At 43.2% G+C, this 23,610-nt stretch overlaps 3 non-coding genes across 3 annotated transcripts; all 3 read left to right on the top strand.

Moving 5' to 3' along the window:
- Nucleotides 1-5,690: 5,690 nt before the first annotated feature.
- LOC127980994 (U5 spliceosomal RNA) lies at nucleotides 5,691-5,805 on the top strand. Its single transcript, XR_008159989.1, has one exon. It is a non-coding gene; the product is annotated as a U5 spliceosomal RNA (small nuclear RNA).
- A 3,069-nt stretch (nucleotides 5,806-8,874) lies between these two features.
- Nucleotides 8,875-8,989, top strand: LOC127980993 (U5 spliceosomal RNA). The gene has a single exon (XR_008159988.1). It is a non-coding gene; the product is annotated as a U5 spliceosomal RNA (small nuclear RNA).
- Nucleotides 8,990-20,680: 11,691 nt separating this feature from the next.
- Nucleotides 20,681-20,795, top strand: LOC127979987 (U5 spliceosomal RNA). Its single transcript, XR_008159029.1, has one exon. It is a non-coding gene; the product is annotated as a U5 spliceosomal RNA (small nuclear RNA).
- The last annotated feature ends 2,815 nt before the right edge of the window (nucleotides 20,796-23,610 follow it).

Below are 23,610 nucleotides of genomic sequence, written 5' to 3'. Positions count from 1 at the left end.
ACTCCTTCTGTGACCTGCGACTCCAACCAAACTTTTTGGATGGATCATTCGGAAGACGAAAAGAACCAGCTCTCCCCGTCGGGGAATCGAACCACGGTCTTCCGCGTGACAGGCGGAGATACTGTCCACTATACTAACGAGGAGCCGTGCATGCTGCCGTTTCCCCCCCAACTGACGGCACTGCACTGACATAACTAAACAATGCATGGCTTCTTCTGACGCAGACCCAGCCCTAGCACCGTAAAATTTCTGATGGACCCATCATTAGCTGAAGTCGCATAACACTTGGAACACTACCCGTAGCAGGGGTCATTGTTTGGACTCTTTTTTTTTTTTTTTAAATTGCGCTTTAAACAAAAAGTATTGCGTCAATGCAACTGAACAACATTAATTAGGAACACAGTGCGTCAAAAAGCAAAATGACAGTTAAAGGCATTTCGTTATTGAACTCTTTGATGACATCATTCAGCTAAGTTCAGTTTAAATAGTATCTGTGCAATAATTTGCAATCAAGTCAACGATATCGCTGTACATGAAGTGTCCCCAGCTCCGCCTGCCAGAAGCGACAGAGGGAAGAAACCAAAACTCGATCGGTGAAAGGATGGAGAAAAAACCCGGTGAGAAACCAGGCTCAGTCGGGGAGACAGTTCTCCCCTTGTCAGACGAAACCAGTAGATCAGCTCCAGGCTGCAGGAATGTCAGACTGTGCAGAAGAATCATCTGTTTCCTGTGGTCTTGTCCAGGTGGTCTTTACAGGGGATTTGTATCTGCGGCTCATCTAGTTGTCACGGTCTCCGCTGTGTTTCTGGGCCATAGAGGTCCTTTCTAGGTGTTGATCCACCATCTTCTCTGGATACGGACTGGATCCGGGTGACTGAAGCGGATACAGACTGGATCTGGTGGCTACGGTGACCTCGGAATAAGGGATTTCTTTAAAAGACTTTTTTTTTCATATAAGATTTTATCCAACTTTTCAGATAGAGGCATGAGAAAGAGATTGCCTTGATTGGGCTTTTGGTTATTATAGGCACTCTCTGCGTTTGACCACTTCGTGTTTATTTAGCCGGATGGGAAGGCAGCGCTTTCTTGTACGTGACGGGATGCAAATTCTTGAAGGCTCTCTTTAGTGACGGGTCCAAACAAAGATCTCATCTGCTCCTCTAGCCCTATCGGCGACTCGTGCACTTCGAGCCTTCTTAGTGACGGCGCAAGTTGCTGACTGCTGACTGCGTTGGTGGTATAGTGGTGAGCATAGCTGCCTTCCAAGCAGTTGACCCCGGATTCGATTCCCGGCCAACGCATATGCTTTGGCTCGGGCTGACGTCGAAGCAGAACTCCCTCTGTGACCTGTGCCTCCACCCAAAACTTTTGGATGGAATAATTTCGGATGGACCCATCATTAGCTGAAGTCGCATAACACTTGCAACACTACCGGTAGCAGGGGTCATTGTTTGGACTCTTTTTTTTTTTTTTTTTTTTTTTAATTGCGCTTTAAACAAAAAGTATTGTGTCAATGCAACTGAACAACATTTATTAGGAACACAGTGCGTCAATAAAGCTACTGACTTCCGCCTGCGTTGGTGGTATAGTGGTGAGCATAGCTGCCTTCCAAGCAGTTGACCCGGGTTCGATTCCCGGCCAACGCATGTCCTTTGGCTCGGGCTGACGTCGAAGCAGAACTCCTTCTGTGACCTGCGACTCCAACCAAACTTTTTGGATGGATCATTCGGAAGACGAAAAGAACCAGCTCTCCCCGTCGGGGAATCGAACCCCGGTCTTCCGCGTGACAGGCGGAGATACTGTCCACTATACTAACGAGGAGCCGTGCATGCTGCCGTTTCCCCCCCAACTGACGGCACTGCACTGACATAACTAAACAATGCATGGCTTCTTCTGACGCAGACCCAGCCCTAGCACCGTAAAATTTCTGATGGACCCATCATTAGCTGAAGTCGCATAACACTTGGAACACTACCCGTAGCAGGGGTCATTGTTTGGACTCTTTTTTTTTTTTTTTAAATTGCGCTTTAAACAAAAAGTATTGCGTCAATGCAACTGAACAACATTAATTAGGAACACAGTGCGTCAAAAAGCAAAATGACAGTTAAAGGCATTTCGTTATTGAACTCTTTGATGACATCATTCAGCTAAGTTCAGTTTAAATAGTATCTGTGCAATAATTTGCAATCAAGTCAACGATATCGCTGTACATGAAGTGTCCCCAGCTCCGCCTGCCAGAAGCGACAGAGGGAAGAAACCAAAACTCGATCGGTGAAAGGATGGAGAAAAAACCCGGTGAGAAACCAGGCTCAGTCGGGGAGACAGTTCTCCCCTTGTCAGACGAAACCAGTAGATCAGCTCCAGGCTGCAGGAATGTCAGACTGTGCAGAAGAATCATCTGTTTCCTGTGGTCTTGTCCAGGTGGTCTTTACAGGGGATTTGTATCTGCGGCTCATCTAGTTGTCACGGTCTCCGCTGTGTTTCTGGGCCATAGAGGTCCTTTCTAGGTGTTGATCCACCATCTTCTCTGGATACGGACTGGATCCGGGTGACTGAAGCGGATACAGACTGGATTTGGTGGCTACGGTGACCTCGGAATAAGGGATTTCTTTAAAATACTTTTTTTTTCATATAAGATTTTATCCAACTTTTCAGATAGAGGCATGAGAAAGAGATTGCCTTGATTGGGCTTTTGGTTATTATAGGCACTCTCTGCGTTTGACCACTTCGTGTTTATTTAGCCGGATGGGAAGGCAGCGCTTTCTTGTACGTGACGGGATGCAAATTCTTGAAGGCTCTCTTTAGTGACGGGTCCAAACAAAGATCTCATCTGCTCCTCTAGCCCTATCGGCGACTCGTGCACTTCGAGCCTTCTTAGTGACGGCGCAAGTTGCTGACTGCTGACTGCGTTGGTGGTATAGTGGTGAGCATAGCTGCCTTCCAAGCAGTTGACCCGGATTCGATTCCCGGCCAACGCATGTCCTTTGGCTCGGGCTGACGTCGAAGCAGAACTCCCTCTGTGACCTGTGCCTCCACCCAAAACTTTTGGATGGAATAATTTCGGATGGACCCATCATTAGCTGAAGTCGCATAATACTTGCAACACTACCCGTAGCAGGGGTCATTGTTTGGACTCTTTTTTTTATTTTTATTTTTTTTTTAATTGCGCTTTAAACAAAAAGTATTGTGTCAATGCAACTGAACAACATTTATTAGGAACACAGTGCGTCAAAAAGCAAAATGACAGTTAAAGGCATTTCGTTATTGAACTCTTTGATGACATCATTCAGCTAAGTTCAGTTTAAATAGTATCTGTGCAATAATTTGCAATCAAGTCAACGATATCGCTGTACATGAAGTGTCCCCAGCTCCGCCTGCCAGAAGCGTCAGAGGGAAGAAACCAAAACTCGATCGGTGAAAGGATGGAGAAAAAACCCGGTGAGAAACCAGGCTCAGTCGGGGAGACAGTTCTCCCCTTGTCAGACGAAACAGGTAGATCAGCTCCAGGCTGCAGGAATGTCAGACTGTGCAGAAGAATCATCTGTTTCCTGTGGTCTTGTCCAGGTGGTCTTTACAGGGGATTTGTATCTGCGGCTCATCTAGTTGTCACGGTCTCCGCTGTGTTTCTGGGCCATAGAGGTCCTTTCTAGGTGTTGATCCACCATCTTCTCTGGATACGGACTGGATCCGGGTGACTGAAGCGGATACAGACTGGATCTGGTGGCTACGGTGACCTCGGAATAAGGGATTTCTTTAAAAGACTTTTTTTTTCATATAAGATTTTATCCAACTTTTCAGATAGAGGCATGAGAAAGAGATTGCCTTGATTGGGCTTTTGGTTATTATAGGCACTCTCTGCGTTTGACCACTTCGTGTTTATTTAGCCGGATGGGAAGGCAGCGCTTTCTTGTACGTGACGGGATGCAAATTCTTGAAGGCTCTCTTTAGTGACGGGTCCAAACAAAGATCTCATCTGCTCCTCTAGCCCTATCGGCGACTCGTGCACTTCGAGCCTTCTTAGTGACGGCGCAAGTTGCTGACTGCTGACTGCGTTGGTGGTATAGTGGTGAGCATAGCTGCCTTCCAAGCAGTTGACCCCGGATTCGATTCCCGGCCAACGCATATGCTTTGGCTCGGGCTGACGTCGAAGCAGAACTCCCTCTGTGACCTGTGCCTCCACCCAAAACTTTTGGATGGAATAATTTCGGATGGACCCATCATTAGCTGAAGTCGCATAACACTTGCAACACTACCGGTAGCAGGGGTCATTGTTTGGACTCTTTTTTTTTTTTTTTTTTTTTTTTAATTGCGCTTTAAACAAAAAGTATTGTGTCAATGCAACTGAACAACATTTATTAGGAAAACAGTGCGTCAATAAAGCTACTGACTTCCGCCTGCGTTGGTGGTATAGTGGTGAGCATAGCTGCCTTCCAAGCAGTTGACCCGGGTTCGATTCCCGGCCAACGCATGCCCTTTGGCTCGGGCTGACGTCGAAGCAGAACTCCTTCTGTGACCTGCGACTCCAACCAAACTTTTTGGATGGATCATTCGGAAGACGAAAAGAACCAGCTCTAAACGTCGGGGAATCGAACCCCGGTCTTCCGCGTGACAGGCGGAGATACTGTCCACTATACTAACGAGGAGCCGTGCATGCTGCCGTTTCCCCCCCAACTGACGGCACTGCACTGACATAACTAAACAATGCATGGCTTCTTCTGACGCAGACCCAGCCCTAGCACCGTAAAATTTCTGATGGACCCATCATTAGCTGAAGTCGCATAACACTTGGAACACTACCCGTAGCAGGGGTCATTGTTTGGACTCTTTTTTTTTTTTTTTAAATTGCGCTTTAAACAAAAAGTATTGCGTCAATGCAACTGAACAACATTAATTAGGAACACAGTGCGTCAAAAAGCAAAATGACAGTTAAAGGCATTTCGTTATTGAACTCTTTGATGACATCATTCAGCTAAGTTCAGTTTAAATAGTATCTGTGCAATAATTTGCAATCAAGTCAACGATATCGCTGTACATGAAGTGTCCCCAGCTCCGCCTGCCAGAAGCGACAGAGGGAAGAAACCAAAACTCGATCGGTGAAAGGATGGAGAAAAAACCCGGTGAGAAACCAGGCTCAGTCGGGGAGACAGTTCTCCCCTTGTCAGACGAAACCAGTAGATCAGCTCCAGGCTGCAGGAATGTCAGACTGTGCAGAAGAATCATCTGTTTCCTGAGGTCTTGTCCAGGTGGTCTTTACAGGGGATTTGTATCTGCGGCTCATCTAGTTGTCACGGTCTCCGCTGTGTTTCTGGGCCATAGAGGTCCTTTCTAGGTGTTGATCCACCATCTTCTCTGGATACGGACTGGATCCGATTGACTGAAGCGGATACAGACTGGATCTGGTGGCTACGGTGACCTCGGAATAAGGGATTTCTTTAAAAGCCTTTTTTTTTCATATAAGATTTTATCCAACTTTTCAGATAGAGGCATGAGAAAGAGATTGCCTTGATTGGGCTTTTGGTTATTGGTGGACCGAGAGGACTTTTTTGAGTTTTACTCCTCCCTTTTGGAGTGGGGGGGGGGGGGGGGGTGCTGACGAAACACATGTGGGCAGGCATTGTCACCCTTGATGACCCTTGGCGAGTGTAGTAGTTTAACAGAGGCAGCGCACAGGCCCGAGGGTTTGGAGACACAGCTCGAGTTTCTGTTCATTGTCGCATAAATCTTTCGCCTTTTACTAAAGATTTCCGTGGAGGGGAACTTTTGCGAGTGACCTGTATTTTTGGGTGCTCTGCTCACAGCAGAGCTACATCGAAATGTCAAGAGCAGAATCAGTTTGACCGTCCGGCAGCATGCTGCGAGAGGGCTTGCCACTGGTCATCGTCTGAATAGGCACTCTCTGCGTTTGACCACTTCGTGTTTATTTAGCCGGATGGGAAGGCAGCGCTTTCTTGTACGTGACGGGATGCAAATTCTTGAAGGCTCTCTTTAGTGACGGGTCCAAACAAAGATCTCATCTGCTCCTCTAGCCCTATCGGCGACTCGTGCACTTCGAGCCTTCTTAGTGACGGCGCAAGTTGCTGACTGCTGACTGCGTTGGTGGTATAGTGGTGAGCATAGCTGCCTTCCAAGCAGTTGACCCGGATTCGATTCCCGGCCAACGCATGTCCTTTGGCTCGGGCTGACGTCGAAGCAGAACTCCCTCTGTGACCTGTGCCTCCACCCAAAACTTTTGGATGGAATAATTTCGGATGGACCCATCATTAGCTGAAGTCGCATAATACTTGCAACACTACCCGTAGCAGGGGTCATTGTTTGGACTCTTTTTTTTATTTTTATTTTTTTTTTAATTGCGCTTTAAACAAAAAGTATTGTGTCAATGCAACTGAACAACATTTATTAGGAACACAGTGCGTCAAAAAGCAAAATGACAGTTAAAGGCATTTCGTTATTGAACTCTTTGATGACATCATTCAGCTAAGTTCAGTTTAAATAGTATCTGTGCAATAATTTGCAATCAAGTCAACGATATCGCTGTACATGAAGTGTCCCCAGCTCCGCCTGCCAGAAGCGTCAGAGGGAAGAAACCAAAACTCGATCGGTGAAAGGATGGAGAAAAAACCCGGTGAGAAACCAGGCTCAGTCGGGGAGACAGTTCTCCCCTTGTCAGACGAAACAGGTAGATCAGCTCCAGGCTGCAGGAATGTCAGACTGTGCAGAAGAATCATCTGTTTCCTGTGGTCTTGTCCAGGTGGTCTTTACAGGGGATTTGTATCTGCGGCTCATCTAGTTGTCACGGTCTCCGCTGTGTTTCTGGGCCATAGAGGTCCTTTCTAGGTGTTGATCCACCATCTTCTCTGGATACGGACTGGATCCGGGTGACTGAAGCGGATACAGACTGGATCTGGTGGCTACGGTGACCTCGGAATAAGGGATTTCTTTAAAAGACTTTTTTTTTCATATAAGATTTTATCCAACTTTTCAGATAGAGGCATGAGAAAGAGATTGCCTTGATTGGGCTTTTGGTTATTATAGGCACTCTCTGCGTTTGACCACTTCGTGTTTATTTAGCCGGATGGGAAGGCAGCGCTTTCTTGTACGTGACGGGATGCAAATTCTTGAAGGCTCTCTTTAGTGACGGGTCCAAACAAAGATCTCATCTGCTCCTCTAGCCCTATCGGCGACTCGTGCACTTCGAGCCTTCTTAGTGACGGCGCAAGTTGCTGACTGCTGACTGCGTTGGTGGTATAGTGGTGAGCATAGCTGCCTTCCAAGCAGTTGACCCCGGATTCGATTCCCGGCCAACGCATATGCTTTGGCTCGGGCTGACGTCGAAGCAGAACTCCCTCTGTGACCTGTGCCTCCACCCAAAACTTTTGGATGGAATAATTTCGGATGGACCCATCATTAGCTGAAGTCGCATAACACTTGCAACACTACCGGTAGCAGGGGTCATTGTTTGGACTCTTTTTTTTTTTTTTTTTTTTTTTTAATTGCGCTTTAAACAAAAAGTATTGTGTCAATGCAACTGAACAACATTTATTAGGAACACAGTGCGTCAATAAAGCTACTGACTTCCGCCTGCGTTGGTGGTATAGTGGTGAGCATAGCTGCCTTCCAAGCAGTTGACCCGGGTTCGATTCCCGGCCAACGCATGCCCTTTGGCTCGGGCTGACGTCGAAGCAGAACTCCTTCTGTGACCTGCGACTCCAACCAAACTTTTTGGATGGATCATTCGGAAGACGAAAAGAACCAGCTCTAAACGTCGGGGAATCGAACCCCGGTCTTCCGCGTGACAGGCGGAGATACTGTCCACTATACTAACGAGGAGCCGTGCATGCTGCCGTTTCCCCCCCAACTGACGGCACTGCACTGACATAACTAAACAATGCATGGCTTCTTCTGACGCAGACCCAGCCCTAGCACCGTAAAATTTCTGATGGACCCATCATTAGCTGAAGTCGCATAACACTTGGAACACTACCCGTAGCAGGGGTCATTGTTTGGACTCTTTTTTTTTTTTTTTAAATTGCGCTTTAAACAAAAAGTATTGCGTCAATGCAACTGAACAACATTAATTAGGAACACAGTGCGTCAAAAAGCAAAATGACAGTTAAAGGCATTTCGTTATTGAACTCTTTGATGACATCATTCAGCTAAGTTCAGTTTAAATAGTATCTGTGCAATAATTTGCAATCAAGTCAACGATATCGCTGTACATGAAGTGTCCCCAGCTCCGCCTGCCAGAAGCGACAGAGGGAAGAAACCAAAACTCGATCGGTGAAAGGATGGAGAAAAAACCCGGTGAGAAACCAGGCTCAGTCGGGGAGACAGTTCTCCCCTTGTCAGACGAAACCAGTAGATCAGCTCCAGGCTGCAGGAATGTCAGACTGTGCAGAAGAATCATCTGTTTCCTGAGGTCTTGTCCAGGTGGTCTTTACAGGGGATTTGTATCTGCGGCTCATCTAGTTGTCACGGTCTCCGCTGTGTTTCTGGGCCATAGAGGTCCTTTCTAGGTGTTGATCCACCATCTTCTCTGGATACGGACTGGATCCGATTGACTGAAGCGGATACAGACTGGATCTGGTGGCTACGGTGACCTCGGAATAAGGGATTTCTTTAAAAGCCTTTTTTTTTCATATAAGATTTTATCCAACTTTTCAGATAGAGGCATGAGAAAGAGATTGCCTTGATTGGGCTTTTGGTTATTGGTGGACCGAGAGGACTTTTTTGAGTTTTACTCCTCCCTTTTGGAGTGGGGGGGGGGGGGGGGGTGCTGACGAAACACATGTGGGCAGGCATTGTCACCCTTGATGACCCTTGGCGAGTGTAGTAGTTTAACAGAGGCAGCGCACAGGCCCGAGGGTTTGGAGACACAGCTCGAGTTTCTGTTCATTGTCGCATAAATCTTTCGCCTTTTACTAAAGATTTCCGTGGAGGGGAACTTTTGCGAGTGACCTGTATTTTTGGGTGCTCTGCTCACAGCAGAGCTACATCGAAATGTCAAGAGCAGAATCAGTTTGACCGTCCGGCAGCATGCTGCGAGAGGGCTTGCCACTGGTCATCGTCTGAATAGGCACTCTCTGCGTTTGACCACTTCGTGTTTATTTAGCCGGATGGGAAGGCAGCGCTTTCTTGTACGTGACGGGATGCAAATTCTTGAAGGCTCTCTTTAGTGACGGGTCCAAACAAAGATCTCATCTGCTCCTCTAGCCCTATCGGCGACTCGTGCACTTCGAGCCTTCTTAGTGACGGCGCAAGTTGCTGTCTGCTGACTGCGTTGGTGGTATAGTGGTGAGCATAGCTGCCTTCCAAGCAGTTGACCCGGATTCGATTCCCGGCCAACGCATGTCCTTTGGCTCGGGCTGACGTCGAAGCAGAACTCCCTCTGTGACCTGTGCCTCCACCCAAAACTTTTGGATGGAATAATTTCGGATGGACCCATCATTAGCTGAAGTCGCATAACACTTGCAACACTACCCGTAGCAGGGGTCATTGTTTGGACTCTTTTTTTTTTTTTTTTTTTTTTTTTAATTGCGCTTTAAACAAAAAGTATTGTGTCAATGCAACTGAACAACATTTATTAGGAACACAGTGCGTCAAAAAGCAAAATGACAGTTAAAGGCATTTCGTTATTGAACTCTTTGATGACATCATTCAGCTAAGTTCAGTTTAAATAGTATCTGTGCAATAATTTGCAATCAAGTCAACGATATCGCTGTACATGAAGTGTCCCCAGCTCCGCCTGCCAGAAGCGACAGAGGGAAGAAACCAAAACTCGATCGGTGAAAGGATGGAGAAAAAACCCGGTGAGAAACCAGGCTCAGTCGGGGAGACAGTTCTCCCCTTGTCAGACGAAACCAGTAGATCAGCTCCAGGCTGCAGGAATGTCAGACTGTGCAGAAGAATCATCTGTTTCCTGTGGTCTTGTCCAGGTGGTCTTTACAGGGGATTTGTATCTGCGGCTCATCTAGTTGTCACGGTCTCCGCTGTGTTTCTGGGCCATAGAGGTCCTTTCTAGGTGTTGATCCACCATCTTCTCTGGATACGGACTGGATCCGGGTGACTGAAGCGGATACAGACTGGATCTGGTGGCTACGGTGACCTCGGAATAAGGGATTTCTTTAAAAGACTTTTTTTTTCATATAAGATTTTATCCAACTTTTCAGATAGAGGCATGAGAAAGAGATTGCCTTGATTGGGCTTTTGGTTATTATAGGCACTCTCTGCGTTTGACCACTTCGTGTTTATTTAGCCGGATGGGAAGGCAGCGCTTTCTTGTACGTGACGGGATGCAAATTCTTGAAGGCTCTCTTTAGTGACGGGTCCAAACAAAGATCTCATCTGCTCCTCTAGCCCTATCGGCGACTCGTGCACTTCGAGCCTTCTTAGTGACGGCGCAAGTTGCTGACTGCTGACTGCGTTGGTGGTATAGTGGTGAGCATAGCTGCCTTCCAAGCAGTTGACCCCGGATTCGATTCCCGGCCAACGCATATGCTTTGGCTCGGGCTGACGTCGAAGCAGAACTCCCTCTGTGACCTGTGCCTCCACCCAAAACTTTTGGATGGAATAATTTCGGATGGACCCATCATTAGCTGAAGTCGCATAACACTTGCAACACTACCGGTAGCAGGGGTCATTGTTTGGACTCTTTTTTTTTTTTTTTTTTTTTTTTAATTGCGCTTTAAACAAAAAGTATTGTGTCAATGCAACTGAACAACATTTATTAGGAACACAGTGCGTCAATAAAGCTACTGACTTCTGCCTGCGTTGGTGGTATAGTGGTGAGCATAGCTGCCTTCCAAGCAGTTGACCCGGGTTCGATTCCCGGCCAACGCATGTCCTTTGGCTCGGGCTGACGTCGAAGCAGAACTCCTTCTGTGACCTGCGACTCCAACCAAACTTTTTGGATGGATCATTCGGAAGACGAAAAGAACCAGCTCTCCCCGTCGGGGAATCGAACCCCGGTCTTCCGCGTGACAGGCGGAGATACTGAAGGAGTGACTGCCGAGTTGCCATATCCTTCATACTGATATTATATTATATTATTACATGATTTCTTGTTTGACTATTAATCAAGTTATAGCAAGAGTGAAATGTGTAACCTTATGTGTGCTGTATTTCTTTTCCTCAAGATTAATGTCCACATATTATGTGTGTGTATCCAACCGTAATGATAAGACGCTCGCCAGTGCTAGAAAGCCTTGAATTTTAGATAAGTTCTCTGTGTACGTGTGTTAGTATCTGTCTGTACAGGGAGAAGCTCAGACAGTCCCAGGACAAACGATCAACTGCCAGTGTCCAGCATATCAGATATACGTCTTTGGAGAGTTTTATCTAGGTTTTGGAACCAATCAGAATTTTGTTGACTCATGTATTGACGCAATTAGTATCCTCTGTCAGGGTATAACTGTGGTTGATTTTGTATTGTACTGGGGGCGGCCTGCGAACTCCTTCGAGAGTGTTGAAGCTGACTTCTGCTGATGAAATTGCAAACTATTTTCTTCAAGTAAAATTATTATTATTAATTGAACTCATCTCTGACTCCTGGTCTTCATTGCGACATATCTGGTCCCTGGGTTTTAACTGTAAATTCCCCTACAGTTAATGGTGGAGGATCGACGGGCAATAGTTCTTTGGTGACATCCCTGATCAATCATCAAACCAAGGTAGGAAAGATTTTAGATTTAATATTATTGGTTAGGGACTGTCTGTAAGTGGAGGGGGTCGAGAGAAGGAGGAACGATAGACTCACTCAGACGTGAGGGGGTAGACACCAGCTCCAGGGTGGAGTAGGTAAATTGGTGTCACAATATACCTGTAAATAAGTAACCTTGTGAGTATAAGGGGTACAAGTACACATCGGTAGGTCTTGATATAAGATATTTAGAGATGTGTACAGTTACAGAGGGAACAGGTGCACACCTATAGGTCTTAGAGAGAGACGTAAAAATTTGTTTCTAGGTGTGCACAGTCCAGGGGGGGACAAAAACGCATTCTTAACAGGCATGTGAACCCGTAAAGGGCAGTGCTGGGTCAAGCACCGAGGGACAAGGGACACATAGAGCCATAAATAGGCAGTGCTGGGTCAAGCACAGAGAGCCAAAAAGCACGAGAGGCCGTAAAGGGCAGTGCATTTACGGCCGGGTAGGCCAAAGTAGGGGTATGGGAAATCCCGAGAAGAATGTAAGACGCTAGACGGGGGTTCTAGTCGTATCTCGCTCTTCCAACTCTCGATCACCCACCATTACAGACAGGGGCGCCCCGAGCTTAGAAATAGGCCAGGTCAGTGGTTAGGGAAAAGAGTATCCAAAATTAGTGTTTAAAAATAAATAGTGATAATTCATATGTGCACCTATAAAAATATAGGGATATATGCAAAGGGAAAGTATTGATTGATCTGGGATGCCTCAGGAACAACCCCAAAAGAGCTAAAATGTAGTTTTCATGACCCTGATTGGATTGGACCAGTATATGGAAATTCTGGAATATACTTTGCAATTTCATCACGCAGAAGTCAAGTGCTGTTGGTAAGATCGCCGCCTCAATATGTTTTTGGTTTATGATAGAAATATGACTGACAAATTAGGTAACCTGGTCAGCCCTGATAGAAATAATGAAACAGAAGAGAGCAAATGCTGTAAACAGTTTGGCTCTGAAGCTCTGACTTTAAAAATATATATATATTCTCTGAATTCATTTAAAGAATGATCAGTCTGAGCTTTAATTCTGATTGTAATGTTAAAACAAAAACTTGATTGGCTTTAAACTTAGAAAGAACCTGAGAAATAAACATTTATAAATGTATGTGCCGATTTATTAAAAATAATCCCATAAGTAACTGAGTGATGATTTAATCTGATTCTCTGTGCATAGAAGGTTTAAATGACAAAGAATGATATCATAAGACCTGTTCCAGTTCCTATATAATTGTTGAAAGTCCTGACAAGGAATACTGAACAGAATTCTGGGTTAGTGAAAAAAAAAAACTGTAGGCACACAAATTGGCAGTGGCATTTTGGAAAAACTTAGAAGCTTATGTTTTGTTAAAAAAGATAAAATTACTTTGACTACAATGAAGCCGTTGTTTTATCTCATGCTGGCCCCCACCATGACTCTGGCTTAAGCTTTGAAAGTACCAGAGACATGTTCTGAGTAAAAAAAAAAAAAAAAAATGTAATTCCTATATTTACTAATGTTTGGCCAAAAGAGTAATTTTATTGTTGGATTGCAAAATTGTAGTCACGCAGCATCATAAAAAAAGAAAAAAGAAGAGAAAAGAAAATTATTTTTTGTTTATGAGATGATAAAGTTGTAAACAAGTAACATAAACGGGGGTTTCAAAGTAACTTTGAAGACAGCATGCTAGCAAGACCCAAAGTAATATACCTGGGTCAGATAACCTCTGACAGATTTAAAACCAATGTTGAAATTCAGAAGCCATGGCCAGAATTAAGTGAATGGATAAATACAAGTTGATGTAAAAGTAATGACAATGACTGCAAAGAACTTTGAGAAACATTTGAGTTGCGAAAATAAAGTAAAAATACAAATATAAAGATGTTTATTTTTAAAATGCATATAATTTCTGACAAGTTTTAAACTAGGCTAGAGTAAAATGATAGTACAATGAAATTATGTTAAAAATGAATGAAAATGCATTGTTACGAGTCCTGAATCCCTCAGAGTTCTCTCTCTCTCATTCAAAGTAAGCTAAAATGCCGTTATCTGAGCTTATGTTTAAGTGATAAGATATTTATAGTACAGCACAGTGTTTCAGTCAAATCATAGGCACTGAGATGCTAAAGGACATGATAAAAAGAGTTCAGATTTAATGCATTAAGAGGGCAATTGGTAGTTAAATGTTCAACTGCCCAATGCATGTAAGAAATAAGAGATTATAAAAATAATGAATAACAATTTAGGAGCAATTGTTGAAGAGACATGAGGTCTTTAAAATCATAATACAGACCCTGAGCTATAGATGTAATAATTTTGAATAGTTAAACAGTTGTATTGCTATTTGTCCTATGACCAGTAACTTATCTGTCTTATTTTTAGTCTCCACCATCATACAGGGCCTGATGGCTGCAGCTACAGAAGCAACAGAAAATTACAATGAATGGACGGGTGTGAAAAATAAATTCACTGAGTAATCTCAGCATGATAGTTTGGAGGTATCCAATTGAGTTTAGCGATTAAATATTAGTTTGATTAACCTTTTTCAATGTTTTAACACTAGTAGGTGCTGTCAATGGCTCTCATGGTTCTTGAGTGCACCTTTCCTAAGCTGCAGGAAATACTGGATTCTGGAAGAAGACTGTCGAGGATGTTGCAACGGGAAAGAGTGGTTACCAGTGTGCATGAGGTGATTTCTCAATGACGGGTAAGATCCTCTTCTGGCCAATAGGGGACAACCTAAGGCAGGGGGTCACCGCCACTGGGCACCTGCCCTGAAGGGAGGTGTTATATGTGAGATGGTAGTGGAGTTGAGCGGATGCTTGATAGGCCTAGAGCATCATTAAGAGGGGAACTGTATGAAGTACAGCAATCTGCCTCAAAATGTGAGCTCCTCCAGACCTGATCACCAGCAACCGCATTCCTTGACTGATTGTTGTGACAAGCGTCCACAACTTGATGCAACTATGCCAGTGGATCACACCCTGAGGACAAGGAGCTTATTTATAAAAAGTTAATGGCAATGGGCTTTCAAGAACCATCTGAGACCATGTGATGACAGCCATTATTTTGAGACAAAAATTTCTTATGAGGCTAAAATGATATTGAAATAATATGTCTATATCATAGTCTTTACTCATGCAGGTCATTAGGCATGACACAAGATGATAACAAGATATGGTGGTGGCTAAAAATGAAGACTGCTTCTGCTTAATCAAGAGATGGTTTAGATAACAAAGGTTAAGGGAATTAAGCATGTAAGGTAAAAATAATTTTAAAGAAATGTTCCTAGCATTATGTATTTTAAACAGTTTAAACTGAGATTTTAGATCTAGAAACTTTGACATTTTTAACTTATTTGAATAATTTAGAGTTATATGTTGTAATGAATTTTATATTATAGTCTAAGTTAAAGTTTGGCAAAAATTGTCAAAATAAATAAATAAATAATATTTTGCACAGTAAGAGAGAGAGAGAGTGCTTGAGTGGAGGCAGGGATGGTGCTCTTCTTCTATTATTGGCCTGCTAAGAAAGAGTAACCAAAACAGAGCAATAATTTTAAGACCAAAACAACCCAGCTGATTTTTCTCAAAATAAAAATCATTAATGAACAGGCAAACTTTGAGATTAGATAAGAGATTAGGTACAAACTTGGTAAAATGCACAGACAATGTTTGAGTTTAAATCCTTCCGATTTAATACCAAAAGGAAAACCTTAAATATGAGCTGTTAAAATATAAATGTGTTAAGTATGTGCATGCATGAGGATGGCTATATATATATTATTGGGGGACAATTCTGTTCCTGTTTTGTTTCAATTGAGTCACTAACCTCTGGAATGAGTGTTTTATCATTACAGATGTGTTAAGTGAAATTACTTTACAGAAGTCGATAATTCTGAGTGAAACTAATGAAAAGACAATGCCAAACATGGGACGAGCTTTAAGTGGATTGGTTATCCAGCTCTGTCTGCTACTGGTAATAATGACTTGTTTTGTCTTTTATAATACTGATTTAAATCACTCTCTGGATTAATATGTTAAAGAGTGTTTATATGATTGGATTTGTGAAATTTAAGTTTGCCGTCCAAAATGGGTTTAAAATCCATGCCTAAATTTAAATGAGGGTCTAAATTTTAACAAGTTAACACTTTGTTGTTTGAATGGTGAAGGTAAATATTTTAGACTTGACGGCAGAAAAACAGTGACAGATTGGCTACGTCACTAACCAAATTATCCAGAGAGCACCCTCACATAAAGAAGCCTGGTGGGAAAACAAAGGAGTGAATCCTGCTTGTGTAATATAGTGCAAAAGCTTTATGTAGTGGTTTATGTAGAACAGAGATAAGTTGAACAAAAACATGTGGATAGCCCCTTAATGGAGCAAATCCATAACAAGAGGTTTGAATTAATTGAAATAGCACAGCAAAAAAAAAAAAAAAAAAAAAAAAAAAAAAAAAAAAAAAAAAAAAAAAAAAAAAAATTTTGTTTGAACAAAACAATTGTAATAGGCTCTATGGAGCTGCTTATGAACACCTGTCAGGTCAAATCAAATTAATATTGTGAACACTGACAGGGCTTTTTGATAATGTATACTGTTTCAATACAGATTTACAGAAACTGAGGATGTCTCTTTAATAAATATTTGGGCGTTTAGAACTAAGTAATAGTATTGTTCATTTAGTAATAGTATTGGGAAATCTATGTGCTCTTTTTCAGTTTATAATAATTTTGAGTAAATAAATATCACTGCCAAATGACAAACATGAACAAGGGTTTTAAAGAAATTGATCACGTAGCTGATGTGTAAGCATTTATCACTGACAAAACAGTGAGAACTAAATTGACTTAATACGAGGTATTGAGGATTTGCTTCTGAATGTGTCATTAATATAATCGGAGTACAGTAATATGGTATGATAATTGACAAGACTTACATTTAAAAAAAAGGTAATAATAAGGCAATGAGTATGGTTAACAGTAATGTCATGGTATAAAATAAATACATGCATGACAATAAGTGGATAGGTTAGTTGTATTTTAAAAGTTAGACACTTCGATACTTAAAATGTAATTTTAACCAAATGTGTTAACAATGACAAGGTTAATGGTTCATGTATGTTTAAACAGCATGTGAACTATGATGACTGCAAATGGATTTGTGGTGAAAGTAAAGCTTAATAAAAAGGCTATTAAGTAATAAACTAGGAACTGCTCTAGGTTTTCGAGGAAATAATAATTATGATTATTTTTATTTTTAAAGATGGCTCAATATTGATCTTACTTATTTTTGGTTTGTTTATTTTTGTGTTTTTAACACCAAGTTTGGAATGAAAGGGTATAATGGTTATTCAATCTCTATAATTGTACCATTGATCGGGAAAATGATAGATTTTCATAAAATAAGGATATCTTTACTGGGATTTAGGTTATAAGCAATATCTGTATTTGGTATCTGTGAGGTGACTGAGGGTCTGACATATGTCAGGAATGCAATAACAGTGGTAATTCATTTAGCCCGGCTTCCAGAGAATAATATATATACGTTTATTGTAATGAGTTTATTTTACTATATGACCAAATTAACTAAAATTCATCATAGTTGTATAAGACATGTTAAAAGAAAACAAATAAGACAAATATCCTTCTTAAGGGTTACATTTTTTTTTTTTTTTGAATTGGTTATAGTGTATGCGTTTTTCTTTAATGATTTGTTAAATCTGGTTAATGAATATGCAAATTTAGTCTTAAGGCTGTTGGATAAATGTTTTGTTTTAGAGGGTAAGTGTGAAGTAGCTGTAGTAGGAAGAGAGGTATTTACAAAGATATGTTGATGAAAGTATATATGGATGGAGGACACTTTTCCAGGTTGAGGGACACACAGAATGATTCACTGGAAAAGACATTATGTGAAGAAAGACTAGTGCAAGTGCAGATATTGTGGGTTTAAGTAAGTAGATGAATGTATATGGGAAATAAAAATGTATATGGGAAGTATTTTGTACAAAATAATGTGTTTATTACTAGAAATGTCAGCCAGTACCAGAGATCTTAAGTATGCACATGTTTAAGTTGACCAACAGTCTGCATTCTTAGCATGCATCACAACTACACCTGACCTCATTTATTAGACCAGATGTGGGGTATTAGACCCCACATTGATCTAAAACGGGGGACTGAAGGAGTGACTGCCGAGTTGCCATATCCTTCATACTGATATTATATTATATTATTACATGATTTCTTGTTTGACTATTAATCAAGTTATAGCAAGAGTGAAATGTGTAACCTTATGTGTGCTGTATTTCTTTTCCTCAAGATTAATGTCCACATATTATGTGTGTGTATCCAACCGTAATGATAAGACGCTCGCCAGTGCTAGAAAGCCTTGAATTTTAGATAAGTTCTCTGTGTACGTGTGTTAGTATCTGTCTGTACAGGGAGAAGCTCAGACAGTCCCAGGACAAACGATCAACTGCCAGTGTCCAGCATATCAGATATACGTCTTTGGAGAGTTTTATCTAGGTTTTGGAACCAATCAGAATTTTGTTGACTCATGTATTGACGCAATTAGTATCCTCTGTCAGGGTATAACTGTGGTTGATTTTGTATTGTACTGGGGGCGGCCTGCGAACTCCTTCGAGAGTGTTGAAGCTGACTTCTGCTGATGAAATTGCAAACTATTTTCTTCAAGTAAAATTATTATTATTAATTGAACTCATCTCTGACTCCTGGTCTTCATTGCGACATATCTGGTCCCTGGGTTTTAACTGTAAATTCCCCTACAATACTGTCCACTATACTAACGAGGAGCCGTGCATGCTGCCGTTTCCCCCCCAACTGACGGCACTGCACTGACATAACTAAACAATGCATGGCTTCTTCTGACGCAGACCCAGCCCTAGCACCGTAAAATTTCTGATGGACCCATCATTAGCTGAAGTCGCATAACACTTGGAACACTACCCGTAGCAGGGGTCATTGTTTGGACTCTTTTTTTTTTTTTTTAAATTGCGCTTTAAACAAAAAGTATTGCGTCAATGCAACTGAACAACATTAATTAGGAACACAGTGCGTCAAAAAGCAAAATGACAGTTAAAGGCATTTCGTTATTGAACTCTTTGATGACATCATTCAGCTAAGTTCAGTTTAAATAGTATCTGTGCAATAATTTGCAATCAAGTCAACGATATCGCTGTACATGAAGTGTCCCCAGCTCCGCCTGCCAGAAGCGACAGAGGGAAGAAACCAAAACTCGATCGGTGAAAGGATGGAGAAAAAACCCGGTGAGAAACCAGGCTCAGTCGGGGAGACAGTTCTCCCCTTGTCAGACGAAACCAGTAGATCAGCTCCAGGCTGCAGGAATGTCAGACTGTGCAGAAGAATCATCTGTTTCCTGTGGTCTTGTCCAGGTGGTCTTTACAGGGGATTTGTATCTGCGGCTCATCTAGTTGTCACGGTCTCCGCTGTGTTTCTGGGCCATAGAGGTCCTTTCTAGGTGTTGATCCACCATCTTCTCTGGATACGGACTGGATCCGGGTGACTGAAGCGGATACAGACTGGATTTGGTGGCTACGGTGACCTCGGAATAAGGGATTTCTTTAAAATACTTTTTTTTTCATATAAGATTTTATCCAACTTTTCAGATAGAGGCATGAGAAAGAGATTGCCTTGATTGGGCTTTTGGTTATTATAGGCACTCTCTGCGTTTGACCACTTCGTGTTTATTTAGCCGGATGGGAAGGCAGCGCTTTCTTGTACGTGACGGGATGCAAATTCTTGAAGGCTCTCTTTAGTGACGGGTCCAAACAAAGATCTCATCTGCTCCTCTAGCCCTATCGGCGACTCGTGCACTTCGAGCCTTCTTAGTGACGGCGCAAGTTGCTGACTGCTGACTGCGTTGGTGGTATAGTGGGGTGCATAGCTGCCTTCCAAGCAGTTGACCCGGGATTCGATTCCCGGCCAATGCATATCCTTTGGCTCGTGCTGACGTCGAAGCAGAACTCCCTCTGTGACCTGTGCCTCCACCCAAAACTTTTGGATGGAATAATTTCGGATGGACCCATCATTAGCTGAAGTCGCATAACACTTGCAACACTACCGGTAGCAGGGGTCATTGTTTGGACTCTTTTTTTTTTTTTTTTTTTTTTTTTAATTGCGCTTTAAACAAAAAGTATTGCGTCAATGCAACTGAACAACATTAATTAGGAACACAGTGCGTCAAAAAGCAAAATGACAGTTAAAGGCATTTCGTTATTGAACTCTTTGATGACATCATTCAGCTAAGTTCAGTTTAAATAGTATCTGTGCAATAATTTGCAATCAAGTCAACGATATCGCTGTACATGAAGTGTCCCCAGCTCCGCCTGCCAGAAGCGACAGAGGGAAGAAACCAAAACTCGATCGGTGAAAGGATGGAGAAAAAACCCGGTGAGAAACCAGGCTCAGTCGGGGAGACAGTTCTCCCCTTGTCAGACGAAACCAGTAGATCAGCTCCAGGCTGCAGGAATGTCAGACTGTGCAGAAGAATCATCTGTTTCCTGTGGTCTTGTCCAGGTGGTCTTTACAGGGGATTTGTATCTGCGGCTCATCTAGTTGTCACGGTCTCCGCTGTGTTTCTGGGCCATAGAGGTCCTTTCTAGGTGTTGATCCACCATCTTCTCTGGATACGGACTGGATCCGATTGACTGAAGCGGATACAGACTGGATCTGGTGGCTACGGTGACCTCGGAATAAGGGATTTCTTTAAAAGACTTTTTTTTTTCATATAAGATTTTATCCAACTTTTCAGATAGAGGCATGAGAAAGAGATTGCCTTGATTGGGCTTTTGGTTATTGGTGGACCGAGAGGACTTTTTTGAGTTTTACTCCTCCCTTTTGGAGTGGGGGGGGGGGGGGGGGGTGCTGACGAAACACATGTGGGCAGGCATTGTCACCCTTGATGACCCTTGGCGAGCGTAGTAGTTTAACAGAGGCAGCGCACAGGCCCGAGGGTTTGGAGACACAGCTCGAGTTTCTCTTCATTGTCGCATAAATCTTTCGCCTTTTACTAAAGATTTCCGTGGAGGGGAACTTTTGCGAGTTACCTGTATTTTTGGGTGCTCTGCTCACAGCAGAGCTACATCGAAATGTCAAGAGCAGAATCAGTTTGACCGTCCGGCAGCATGCTGCGAGAGGGCTTGCCACTGGTCATCGTCTGAATAGGCACTCTCTGCGTTTGACCACTTCGTGTTTATTTAGCCGGATGGGAAGGCAGCGCTTTCTTGTACGTGACGGGATGCAAATTCTTGAAGGCTCTCTTTAGTGACGGGTCCAAACAAAGATCTCATCTGCTCCTCTAGCCCTATCGGCGACTCGTGCACTTCGAGCCTTCTTAGTGACGGCGCAAGTTGCTGACTGCTGACTGCGTTGGTGGTATAGTGGTGAGCATAGCTGCCTTCCAAGCAGTTGACCCGGATTCGATTCCCGGCCAACGCATGTCCTTTGGCTCGGGCTGACGTCGAAGCAGAACTCCCTCTGTGACCTGTGCCTCCACCCAAAACTTTTGGATGGAATAATTTCGGATGGACCCATCATTAGCTGAAGTCGCATAACACTTGCAACACTACCCGTAGCAGGGGTCATTGTTTGGACTCTTTTTTTTATTTTTATTTTTTTTTTAATTGCGCTTTAAACAAAAAGTATTGTGTCAATGCAACTGAACAACATTTATTAGGAACACAGTGCGTCAAAAAGCAAAATGACAGTTAAAGGCATTTCGTTATTGAACTCTTTGATGACATCATTCAGCTAAGTTCAGTTTAAATAGTATCTGTGCAATAATTTGCAATCAAGTCAACATATCGCTGTACATGAAGTGTCCCCAGCTCCGCCTGCCAGAAGCGACAGAGGGAAGAAACCAAAACTCGATCGGTGAAAGGATGGAGAAAAAACCCGGTGAGAAACCAGGCTCAGTCGGGGAGACAGTTCTCCCCTTGTCAGACGAAACCAGTAGATCAGCTCCAGGCTGCAGGAATGTCAGACTGTGCAGAAGAATCATCTGTTTCCTGTGGTCTTGTCCAGGTGGTCTTTACAGGGGATTTGTATCTGCGGCTCATCTAGTTGTCACGGTCTCCGCTGTGTTTCTGGGCCATAGAGGTCCTTTCTAGGTGTTGATCCACCATCTTCTCTGGATACGGACTGGATCCGGGTGACTGAAGCGGATACAGACTGGATCTGGTGGCTACGGTGACCTCGGAATAAGGGATTTCTTTAAAAGACTTTTTTTTTCATATAAGATTTTATCCAACTTTTCAGATAGAGGCATGAGAAAGAGATTGCCTTGATTGGGCTTTTGGTTATTATAGGCACTCTCTGCGTTTGACCACTTCGTGTTTATTTAGCCGGATGGGAAGGCAGCGCTTTCTTGTACGTGACGGGATGCAAATTCTTGAAGGCTCTCTTTAGTGACGGGTCCAAACAAAGATCTCATCTGCTCCTCTAGCCCTATCGGCGACTCGTGCACTTCGAGCCTTCTTAGTGACGGCGCAAGTTGCTGACTGCTGACTGCGTTGGTGGTATAGTGGTGAGCATAGCTGCCTTCCAAGCAGTTGACCCCGGATTCGATTCCCGGCCAACGCATATGCTTTGGCTCGGGCTGACGTCGAAGCAGAACTCCCTCTGTGACCTGTGCCTCCACCCAAAACTTTTGGATGGAATAATTTCGGATGGACCCATCATTAGCTGAAGTCGCATAACACTTGCAACACTACCCGTAGCAGGGGTCATTGTTTGGACTCTTTTTTTTTTTTTTTTTTTTTTTTAATTGCGCTTTAAACAAAAAGTATTGTGTCAATGCAACTGAACAACATTAATTAGGAACACAGTGCGTCAAAAAGCAAAATGACAGTTAAAGGCATTTCGTTATTGAACTCTTTGATGACATCATTCAGCTAAGTTCAGTTTAAATAGTATCTGTGCAATAATTTGCAATCAAGTCAACGATATCGCTGTACATGAAGTGTCCCCAGCTCCGCCTGCCAGAAGCGACAGAGGCAAGAAACCAAAACTCGATCGGTGAAAGGATGGAGAAAAAACCCGGTGAGAAACCAGGCTCAGTCGGGGAGGCAGTTCTCCCCTTGTCAGACGAAACAGGTAGATTAGCTCCAGGCTGCAGGAATGTCAGACTGTGCAGAAGAATCATCTGTTTCCTGTGGTCTTGTCCAGGTGGTCTTTACAGGGGATTTGTATCTGCGGCTCATCTAGTTGTCACGGTCTCCGCTGTGTTTCTGGGCCATAGAGGTCCTTTCTAGGTGTTGATCCACCATCTTCTCTGGATACGGACTGGATCCGGGTGACTGAAGCGGATACAGACTGGATCTGGTGGCTACGGTGACCTCGGAATAAGGGATTTCTTTAAAAGACTTTTTTTTTCATATAAGATTTTATCCAACTTTTCAGATAGAGGCATGAGAAAGAGATTGCCTTGATTGGGCTTTTGGTTATTATAGGCACTCTCTGCGTTTGACCACTTCGTGTTTATTTAGCCGGATGGGAAGGCAGCGCTTTCTTGTACGTGACGGGATGCAAATTCTTGAAGGCTCTCTTTAGTGACGGGTCCAAACAAAGATCTCATCTGCTCCTCTAGCCCTATCGGCGACTCGTGCACTTCGAGCCTTCTTAGTGACGGCGCAAGTTGCTGACTGCTGACTGCGTTGGTGGTATAGTGGTGAGCATAGCTGCCTTCCAAGCAGTTGACCCCGGATTCGATTCCCGGCCAACGCATATGCTTTGGCTCGGGCTGACGTCGAAGCAGAACTCCCTCTGTGACCTGTGCCTCCACCCAAAACTTTTGGATGGAATAATTTCGGATGGACCCATCATTAGCTGAAGTTGCATAACACTTGCAACACTACCGGTAGCAGGGGTCATTGTTTGGACTCTTTTTTTTTTTTTT

Source organism: Carassius gibelio, chromosome B19 (assembly GCF_023724105.1).
Source record: "Carassius gibelio isolate Cgi1373 ecotype wild population from Czech Republic chromosome B19, carGib1.2-hapl.c, whole genome shotgun sequence".
Classification (NCBI taxonomy): Eukaryota; Metazoa; Chordata; class Actinopteri; order Cypriniformes; family Cyprinidae; genus Carassius; species Carassius gibelio.
The sequence above is the reverse complement of the archived record's forward strand: the minus strand, read 5'-3'. Positions and strand labels throughout refer to the sequence as shown.